Below are 11,501 nucleotides of genomic sequence, written 5' to 3'. Positions count from 1 at the left end.
TGCAGAGAGGGCAGGCAGGTTTCCAGCTGGGGACCACCAGACACAAGCACACGGGCTCCAACCAGCGGCTGTCATCTGCTTCACCGATGTGTCACCGACATTTCCTGTGCCTACGTGACAGCTAAGATCTAGCTCATTATCACCCAAGTGTCAAACATCCCCCCCACCAATGGTATGGCCCTTACTTGAGAAGATTCAACATAACTTAACTCTTAAGTAAATTGGTTTTTTTCCCCTTGTGTTGGGCTCCGTGCAGCATGGAGCTGATGTCCCCTGTCGGCACGACGTCCCGTGCAGCACGGGGGACGTCAGCCTGTGTGGCCGGGCCACTTGCCCGAGCTGGAGAACCACCTCTGATAGAGACTTCGGCCGCAGTCAGAGCACAGTTGTTCAGGTAGTTTTCCTGACGAGGCCCTGGAAGATTCTCGTCTACTTTAGCGTGCTGCCCCATCATGGATGCCTCCAAATCCACACCGGGAGTGCTGGCTTCAGCAGACAGCATGTGAATCACACCCCTCTCTTGTGTCCCCAGCCATTGGCAGGACTGGAGGGCCCATGTGCTAGAAAGGCAGAGGTCTGTGACCTCATGCTGCGAGGCTCTTATGCCCACATACATTGCATTGCTCGCTTTTTGTTTTTATTTATTTATTTGTTTATGTATTTATTTTACTAAACACAGTTGGTAATAGGTGCGCAGTGTCACAGATACAGTAGACAGAGCTTCAAGAGTAAAGATAATAGTAAAAGGTAGTAAAATGATTAGGAAGTGAAGAGTTTTACTATTAACTGCCTTTGTTTTTAATATAGTTTCTTTTTTTTGCATAATAATAACTATCATTTATTGCGTACCTTTTAATCTTATGTGCCTAAAGTTTTTTCTCAAGTTCTTTTTTTTTAAATATGATTTATTGTCCAATTGGTTCCCATACAACACCCAGTGCTCATCCCAACAGGTGCCCTCCTCGATGCCCATCACCCACCCTTCCCCTCCCTCCCACCTCCCATCCACCCTCAGTTTGTTCTCAGTATTTAAGAGTCTCTTATGGTTTGCCTCCCTCCCTCCCTGTAACTTTATTTTTCCCCTTCCCCTCCCCCCTGGTCCTCTGTCAACTTTCTCAAGATCCACATATGAGTGAAAACATATGGTATCTGTCTTTCTCTGACTGACTTATCTCACTTAGCATATCTTCCAGTTCCATCCACGTTGCTACAAATGGCCAGATTTCATTCTTTCTCATTGTCATATTCCATTGTATACATAAACCACATCTTCTTTGTCCATTTGTCAGCTGATGGACATTTAGGCTCTTTCCATAATTTGGCTACTTTTGCAAGCGCTGCTATAAACATTGGGGTACAAGTGCCCCTATGCATCAGCCCTCCTGTATCCCTTGGGTAAATTCCTAGCAGTGCTATTGCTGGGTCATAGGGTAGTTCTACTACCCTATGTTTTGAGGAACCTCCACACTGTCTTCCAGAGCGGCTGCACCAGTTTGCATTCCCACCAAGAGTGCGAGAGGGTTCCCGTTTCTCCACATCCTCGCCAGCATCTCTAGTCTCCCGATTTGTTCATTTTAGCCACTCTGACCGGCATGAGGTGGTATCTCGGTGTGGTTTTGATTCGTAGTTCCTCTCTTTTTGTTTTTAAATTAAGACTTTTTTTTTTAGGGCAGTTTTATGTTCACAGCAAAATCGAGGGGAAGGTACAGGGATTTCGCAAACACCCTCTGCCCCCCAACCTTCACCACTGTCAACATCCCCACGGGGTAGTACGTTTATCACAATCAGTGAGCCTACAGGACATCATCACCCAGAGTTCGGGGCTTACATTAGGGGTCATTGTCCGTGTTGCACATTCTACGGGTTTGGACAAATGCGTAATGATACGTATCTACCGTTAGTATCATATGGAGTAGTTTCAATGCCCTAAAAATCCCTCCTCCACCTCCCCCCTGGCAATCACTGATCTTTTACTCTCTCCATAGTTTTGTCTTTTCCCAAATGTCTTATATTTGGAATCATACGGTATCAGAGCCTTTTCACAGTGGATCTTGCATTAGTAAGATGCATTTACGTTTCCTCCAGGCCTGCTCGTGGCCTGATAGCTCATTTCTTTTTAGTGCTGCTTTGTCTGGATGGACCTCAGCTGATTTTTCCATCCACCCACTGAAGGGCACCTTGGATGATTCCAAGCATCGGCAACTATAAACAAGCTATTATTTTTAATGAGTAAATCAAGCAATGCCTCTCAGGCTTTTCTATCAAAATGGCTTTACTGACAAAAGTGAACAGAAACCTTCAGCAGGTCATGAGGTGGTTTGGGGTCATCTGCCACAAGAGATAGGTTCTGGGAGTTTCCTATTTTATCTAAATATTTCTGGCAAACTTGTATCCTAATCTATTGTTTTACTATTAAAAATAATTATACCTTTTTATTATTAAAAAGTATATGTTTCCCAAATTTTCTTCCCAGGGGGGAAAGGATGTTTTTTCTTTCCCCAGAGTTGCAGGTTTTTGGGTAGAATCCTGTTACGCCCTGGTATTCTGAAATTATCGTGATCAATCAAAGCATTAAAGTATACAGATGCCAAGTAAATATACGCACCCTGTCTCCTGCAAACAAAATGAAATCCTTAAGTTATTGAAGTTGGCTAAGTGGGCTCTTGATCTCTTATGTGTTCTATTCTAAAAGGAAAGCCCCAGAACACCATTTTGTGAAGAATTTTAGTTGATTTGACTCGAGTGGACATTTTTCTTCTGAATGAGGACTTTGGCAACAGATGAGTCAGCGTTTCATGCAATTAATTGAGGGCCACTTAGAGGCGGTGGGGTACAGAATAGCAATGTCCGGCGATCGCTCTGCTAATCCAAACTCGAAATCCATTTTGGTGAGTCTTGTACGGGAGCTCAAATCAGCAGTTCACTGTCGCCCTTCCGTTACCTTCTTCCTAATTACACCATAATTAGATCAGGATAATTACTCTGATTTCTATTATTTCTGCTCAGAATGCCTTAGACTCTTAGAACCATAATGTCATCTGGGAACTTAGAGTTTGTCCCTTTTAACTCCCATATGCAGAGGAGGCCAGGGAAACCAGAGATTTTAAGTGATCTGTCCAAGGTAGGGTCACACAGATAGCTATTCACACTATATAAATTAGCCATATTATTAAATAGTTGAAATACTTAATCACGTACCAGTATCTTGAGTGTAGAACACCCATGTGTGCCAGTATTTGGAAACAGAATGCCAGTCTTTTTCATTTCTCTGCATGTACCTTCCAATCCTTGGCTGAAGTTACTTGAGCCCTTATTCGTGTTCTAATACTGCCCTGTCACCACCGTGCTGTTGGCTCCTTTAGAAATCAGCACTTGCATTTCAGCCTTCATTCCCTGAGATCCCCACCTAGTGCCTGAACCCTGATGGGGGCACAAGAAATCGGTGCCCAATGAGTGGTGATATTCCTAACACTGGTGTCCGGAATTCTGTCACGCACATCTTTGCCCTCTGTCTTTAAATTAGACCCATCTCCTTGGTGGATCACTAACTGATCACCTGGGCTGACAACCGTAAGATTGAGTTTGGAGTCCCGTGGGCAATGTCAGCCCTCCATCAGTCCATGTATGTAGGCAGTTCTGGAAGGTTGCTCTGTCGGCCCCTCTCACGGGGCCATCGGCCACTGTTCTGTGGAAGGGAATGGCTGCAAAGCCCAGGGAAGCCCAGGATGGAGTGGTACGTCCAGAAACTGTGCTTTCTCCTTCCTCCTACTCAATAAAAGGTGCCTGAGGTTGTCAAAACACTCTCCCCTGGAGTAAGGCGGGCAGGGCAGGAATCCCATGGGTGCTAACTCTCAAGAACCATTATGTGAAGGCATCAATATGAAACTGTAGAGCACAGCACAGAATTCAAGAGCCAGGAGCAGAAGCCATGCAGCTCAGAGTCAAGCTCGGGAATTAGACCGTGAGGTGAGACACCCACACTGCACCCCGGCTGCCCTGGCCACCTCTGGGAGGGACGCGACAGCAGAGATGAGACTGTCCTTCCTCGCAGGGACCGTGGATCCCTGAGGACACCACAGTTTCCTGTGTTGGGTTTGAGGCTCTTTTTCAAAAGCAGCCTCCTCGCGGCATCAGGGCCTCCCATGAGGCTGAGAAATATAATAATCTTTGCAAATATGTCAGTCACTTGGATGGAATTTTAACAGCCTGTTAGCGAGGTTTAGATGGAGAGCGAAAGTCTAGTTGGTATTTTTAGAGCCGTCTTCCTCTGAGATCCCGCTCACTTGCCCGTAGAGTTGGCCTCTTTTCAGCCTGCTCTAAAAATGTGGGTGGAAGCTTCTCTCCTCTTCATGTTTGGCCCTATTGCTTAAACGCGTTCAGTATCAAGGGTAAATTTTTTGGACGCATCTATAAGAAGAATAAGAGATTTCAACTCTAAGCTTAGATGCTTTAGGTAAGATTCTATGCCTTTTGGCAGAGAAGGTAAAACCGCTTTGCAGGGGCAGATATGGAAACGGGGAGACTGGCACTGCCCTGGACTTTGTCACCTAGAGGAAGTAGCCACACGATGGCTTCTTGGCTCGACAGCCAGAAATCGCAAGTGCTGACACACGTGCCCTGAGCTCAAGGTCTTTCCCCGGAGTCCACGTTCATGCGTATCATTTCCACCTTCCACTTCACATCTAATTAGTTTTACTGAGACATTAATATCCATCTTAGCCAGTGGGCAAACACAATTTAGTGTAGTTTAGACCTTGATTATTGAAAATATGTTAATTTTTTGAATAGCGGGCGTTTCATCGTTATTAAGACGCGATTCATTGCTCTGGCCTCCAACTTGATGGCCTCTCCTGATGGACCAGCCAACAGCCACCTGTACGTGCTGAGGGAGGGGAGCAGAGATGTGAGGACTCTATGGAGAAGAGCTTGGCCGCCATCATTTTAACAAATTCAACCAGATTTTCAACGCTAAGTTGCTCTGGGGTGGTTCCAGAGGCTCTGTGAAGCTGCCCAGCAAATTGGGCACAGGGACCCCAGTGGGCTGGGGGGACAGGATGTGACAATGTGTCTGTTGGGGGGGGGATCTAACCATGGGAAGCACAGCGATAGCCCTGGAAAGAAGCAGGGAGAAGAGGCCAACAGCTTCCTCGGAATGGCTGGCCACCAATGGGCTCTTGTGAGGCGACGGGTGCGTAATGTGTTCTATCATTATTATTTTTTTTAATGTTTATTTATTTTTTGAGAGAGAGAGAGAGAAAGAGAGAGACAGAGTGTGATCAAGGGAGGGGCAGAGAGAGAGGGAGACACAGAACCCGAGCCAGGCTCCAGGCTCCGAGCTGTCAGCACAGAGCCCGACACGGGGCTCGAACCCACGAACCATGAGATCATGACCTGAGCCGAAGTTGAATGCTTAACCAGCTGAGACACCCAGACACCCCTAATGTGTTCTATTATGATAGTGTCTAATCACATACGCCCTAGATGTAAGACTGTACATGAAAACACATGTACCATAACATATGGACTCCAGTATAACACACTGTACATAATATATAACATATGGTATAATGTGGCATATAATATATGAGCTATATTATGATATACAGTATATACAACAGGAAATAGACATTATATCTTATATAAATTATGTAATTCAGATATTTTGTAAATTATTATATAATACATGACACATATGATGTTAAAATATGTAATACGGTAGGGGTGCCTGGGTGGCTCCGTTGGTTAAACATCTGACTCTTGGTTTCAGCTCAGGTCATGATCTCACAGTTCGTGGGATCGAGACCCATGTCAGGCTCTGTGCTGACAGTGTGGAGCCTGCTTGAGATTCTCTCTCTCCTCTCTCTCTCTGCCTCTCCCCTGTTCTCTATCTCTCCCCAAATAAATAAATTCACAATAAAAAATATATATGTATATAATATATGACATACGCATTATAATGGCATAATAAAATATAATATATATATAAATTATATAATACAGCCCAATAATGTGCAGTATATACTATATAATATACAATAATATATAATATACTTTATATCTATATACAATATATGTTATATAGTGATTATATTAAAATATAATTATTGATTATGATAAAATAATAAATTATATTAATGTAATATTATTAATTATCCGTGTCTAGTTATAATGCTATTTTAATTACATATATGATCTATGTATGTATATATCGTAAAAATTCCCCAGGAGGAAGTAGGTTTAAGTTGAGTAATGAGATATTTTTTAGGAGACACTGACAACGCAGCTGTGTTTTTGTGCTGTACATGTAACTTCTCTCTAACTAACACCCTCAGCGATCACAAGGCCCCGAGTGCCCCGGGGGCGGACCGTGCGTGCAGTGGCTCCCGCCGTGCTCTGTGAGTCCTTTCTCCACCTGGCGGACTCTCCTCTCCCTGCTGGCCACCTGTCACGGTTCACTACTGGGAGAAATTGCACATATTGTATGAACAATGAACGCGCTGGTTTGGCCCATTCATTTGGAAGAAAAACACGCGGGCTTTTGTGGGAATGAGTTCCAGCTCGGAGCTCCTGGCACCATCACAAATCTCTTCAGTGCAAAGCCGGCTCTTGGCCTCTGTCCGCCCCGAAAGGGCTGTGCGTGCGCCTCGGCGAAGGGCTTCCACTTCCTCTCCTAGACACCTGCCGACCGGAAGTGTCAGCAAAATCGCTTTCACCAAAGTGTGCTGCACACTAAGAAATGGTGATTTGGGTAGTGGTCTAGAGCAGCTCCCTGATGACTCGTATGACAAAAATGAAAACCCTCTCATCATTCCTCATCATCGCTGCGCGTGAAACCGTCTCAATCCAACCCCAGTTTCATCCGTGAAGCCCGAGGAAATATAAAAGTCTGATGGTCCTATCACAGTGATACCTACGGCGGTGGTGTTTCAGGAGAGATCATCTGACCCAAAGGGTTCTGCCGCTGGCTTGTTGGATGACCCCGGTGCACTACTCTTTGAAGCTCGCAAGGTTCTGAGAATGATGGAGTGACGTAATGTATAGAATAGTGCTTTTCCAGCCTAAATAAGCATGAACTAGGCATCGGTTACTTTCACGTTATTAGACAGTGTCATACGCTTGCTATGTGTTGAGCCGGACACCTGGGCATCGAGTAATTCACATTGTACAATATGTCTACGCACCAAAACAGATGCTGAAAAACCTTTAAATATATTGAAATTGCAGGCTAAACATATATATACCCTCTTACAAACTCAGGATTATTACTGAATAGGATTTTTGTTAGACAGAAGGACACTTTTCTTCTTATTCGTTCTTTTTTTATATATATTTTACTTTTAAGAAAATTCAAGTAAAAAGATTCCACCGTATCACTTTGAAGGAGCAAACCGTGCAGTCAGTAAATAACTTCATTGTAAAATGAGTATTTTAGGGAGCACTTTGCACAGAGAAAGGCCTACGAAAAATGGTTTCTTAGCCCCGCGGACTGACTCCCTATCTTTGCTGATTTTTCCATATGGAATACTAATTTATGAGCTGATTATGGATTTGTTCAACAAATACTTAAGCTTCTACTATGTGCTTGGCAGAACTGACTGGGCACTGAACTCTGGTCTTTGAAGGCTTGTTCATGTCGTAATTTGGATGTCAGAGGAGAGGGTTCTCTCCCCATTCACTGAGCCTCAAAGTCCCCCCCCTCCACATTAGAAACAGTGTCAGGAATGTGCCAGCGAGAAGTCTTCTTCTGACAGAGCTTTGACTCAGTGCCGTGTATTTGCAAGATAAACTTGTAGGGGAGGAAGTACTTCCTTCTGCCCTCTCAGATTCTGTGGCTGAAGAATTACACTGCCATAAGGGGAGTCTTCGGAAGGAAAATGAAAACCCGAGGAAGCTAATTGGCCCCAAAGTTGCATAACTTTTGCACAAAGAACGGCCTGTTGTGGGGATGTCACAGGAAAAAGGGGCTGAGGCTGGGGCAGTCAACGGTGGGACAAAGATGGGGAGATCTCGTGGAGGATTAGGGCTCTCTTAGTAGGTGTGGTTACACGGTTTCATTTTGGCATCAGTAAGAATATGCTGCTGTTCCTGGTGCTGGGAGGGCCTTTCTCGTGGAAAATACGATGACCGGCTTTTAGCTCGAGAAAGGGAGGTCAGCCAGTCCGTCCTGTGTGTGCTGATTCTCCAGGGTTTCCATCTCCAGATAATCAATATGCCAAAGTGTTATATCTTGGTGTGGCACGTTCTGAACCACTTCAAGCTTTAGAAACTCATACCTCAGTAATAATCGTCAAGAAGCCTTAAGAGCAGAAGCTGTCTTGCATAACTTCCCGAGATTGATGGGCAGCGGTGAGAGGTCTCTGTCTTGGAAACAGCCTCACTTGCTGGTCTCTGATGGCCAGGAGTAGAGCACAGTTGCTCATCAGCATCTGGTGATAGTGAGAAAAGCAAGACCGTTGTGGGTGAAATCGGCATCCGGGTGCATCAGGCCCCTGGGATTTATGGCCCCAGAACAGACCTACAACCAGATTCTTGTAGGAAAGCCTGCTGCCTATTTATGGGAAAGTCCACACTGAATCTTGCAGGCCTCGGAGTTTTAGATAACGAGCTATTTATTTAAAGTTGTATCCCCAAGTCTGTACTCCAATCTGCACTGCAAATATTTGGCCAGACAGTGAAATACTAGGCTTACGTTGTATCTCGATCCCCTGGAAACCTCATTTATTTTAGCTGACTCTTTCCTTCTGTAGGGGCCCCAGCACAGCAGAGAGAGCCCTTCGTAAAAGGAAAATAGAAGTTTTGAATTCGTTTTCTTCATAACTTTCAATGAGATCACCTTCATTCTGGTAAGATGGAATGTGCTATTCAAAGCCATAAAGATAACGTGATTTTTTATATAGTCTAGGTACAAAATATTCCCCTCTTCATGTTCAGGCAAATGACGTTAAGTACATGGAGATCCTGTGTCAAGCTTTAATTCCAAGCAGTGATGATGCGGTTATTGAATTTATTTCAGTTATTTGCCTTTTTGCTGTGCGCTTCTCTGCTTAATCATAATTGCTGCCAGTAGATAAGAGAAGCTAACAAAAAATAAGCAACAAGTTTGGCAATTTAACCATTTGATTTTCTGTACCTGTTGGGAAGGGGCAGCTTGTGATACGTACTTCCTAATTTGAAGGAAAACTCTCTCTCTCTCTTGGGGCGCCTGGGTGACTTGGTCGGTTAAGCGTCCGACTTTGGCTCAGGTCATGATCTCACGGTCTGTGAGTTCGAGCCCCGCGTCGGGCTCTGTGCTGACCGCTCAGAGCCTGGAGCCTGCTTCAGATTCTGTGTCTCCCTCTCTCTCTGCCCCTCCCCTGTTCATGCTTTGTCTCTCTCTGTCTCAAAAATAAATAAACGTTAAAAAAAAAAAAAAAGAAGGAAAACTCTCTTGATCTAATCCTAGTAGGCACTGGGGACAGCATTCTGCTATAAGGATAGAAGGGACGAGAATATTAAAATCACTGAAGGTAAATTATTCTTAGTTGTTTTCAAAAGGACACCATGTATCCTGATTTCCAATTCTGTGATAATGTGAAACCAGTGTCCTCCATCGATGTTTCATCTCTTCGGAAAAATGTAAAAGGGATTCAGGCTTGTAGTTCTACGTGTGATCCTCATTTTATTTTGTCTTTTATTTCTTTTTTGACTCACGTTAATTCAAGCATCCGCATCATGACATGTCACGTGTGAACACGTCACGACTTCCTCTAACTTCTGCGCCAAGAGACATACCCACTTCTTGTAATTTCCTGGTATGGTCAGGGTAAAATCGCTCTTTTGTCCTAATCACTTTCATCCTTAGAGACCTACATGTGTGAAAACGGACCCTTCCTTCACCGAGACGTGGTGTACCCAAAAGAGGGTTTCCAGGAGGCCAGCAAATCAAGTTGGAGACATTAGTGTGTTGGGAATTACTACCTGCTTGAGGTCAAAACATGCCACCGTTTCCCCCTTGAAGACTTCAGGCACATTGTTGGAATTGTGCTGCGTGTGCTTTCTACCAGGGAAGTGAATAAGCTAACTAAGCAAGGATCCACGGGGAGCTCTAGGCTTGCTGGTTCCTGTTCGGAATCGGATACTCAGTCTCAGGGAATCATATTACCAAACTTCCAGAAATCGGAGCTACACACACTTGGAGAATCTTACTTATCTGTTGCTTAAAAGGGTATCATGTCCACAAAACGTGAAAATCACAAGGACAAGAGGTAGTCCCAACAAATGCATGTGAGGCAGCCGGGCACGTCAGGGCCCAAATGTACATTACGGAGGGCACCGAGGGGTCAGAATGAGGACAAAGAGGGCAATCGTGCAGAGAAAAAACAGCCCCCGAACGTTTTACGTATTTCGTGATATTTATTCTCACGTGATGCAATACAGCGTGTAGGGCGGGAGGCTGTCTAATGGACCATCGTCTGCATGTCTGTCTTGAAATAGAGTATTAATAGTAATAGTAGTTATTAGGCCAGGAGTGGGCAGATGGGGTTGAATGTGACTCAAATAGGATAAAAGTCCAGGCAGGAGGGGGCAGGAGGGCTGGGCCGGCTTTGGGGACAGTTTGATGCCACCAGAAACCGTCTGCTAGCTGTCTCTACCACTGTCTGTGCGTGGGGTTTTCTTGGGGCTAGCTAGACTCACGGTTGCCAGCATCTCTGCCTCCTTTCCACTTTTATTAGGAGTCCTGAAAGGACTTCTCAGTTTAAACCTGGGGAAAAGACAACATAGGGAATGAGAGAACATATTTGCAAATGACATGCCAGATAAATAGTTGGTATCCAAAATATAAAAAGAACTTATACAACGTAACACCCCCCCCCAAAATGCATAATCCAAATAAAAAATGGGCAAAAGACATGAACAGACATTTCTCCGAAGAAGACATACAGATGGGCAACAGACACATGAAAAGACGCTCGTCGTCAGGGAAACACAAACCAACACCGCGATGAGATACGACCTCACACCTGTCAGAACGGCTAAAATCAACAACACAAGAAACAACAAGCGTTGGTGAGGATGTGGAGAAAGGGGAACCCTCGTGCACTGTTGTTGGGAATGCAAACTGGTACAGCCTCTGTGGAAAACAGTATGGAGTTTCCTCAGAAAGTTAAAAATAGAACTACTCTATGAACCAGTATTCATACCACTGAGTATTTAACCCCAAAATACAAAAACATTAATAGAAAGGTTGATGCACCCCTATCTTTAATTGAGAGCAGTATTACTTATGATAGATGAATTACGGAAGCAACCCAGGTGTCCGTTGACTGATGAGTGGAAAAAGAAGACTTGAGATCTATACCTACACACACATATACATACAATGGAATATTATCCAGCCATTAAAAAGAATAAAATCTTGCCATTTCCAACAACATGGATGGAACTAGAGAGAAAAATGTCACATGATTTCATCCATATGTGGAATTTAAGAAACAAAACAAATGAGCAAAAGGAAAAAGAGA

This window comes from Neofelis nebulosa, chromosome 8 (genome assembly GCF_028018385.1).
Source record: "Neofelis nebulosa isolate mNeoNeb1 chromosome 8, mNeoNeb1.pri, whole genome shotgun sequence".
NCBI lineage: Eukaryota > Metazoa > Chordata > Mammalia > Carnivora > Felidae > Neofelis > Neofelis nebulosa.
This window is presented reverse-complemented; position numbering follows the sequence as displayed.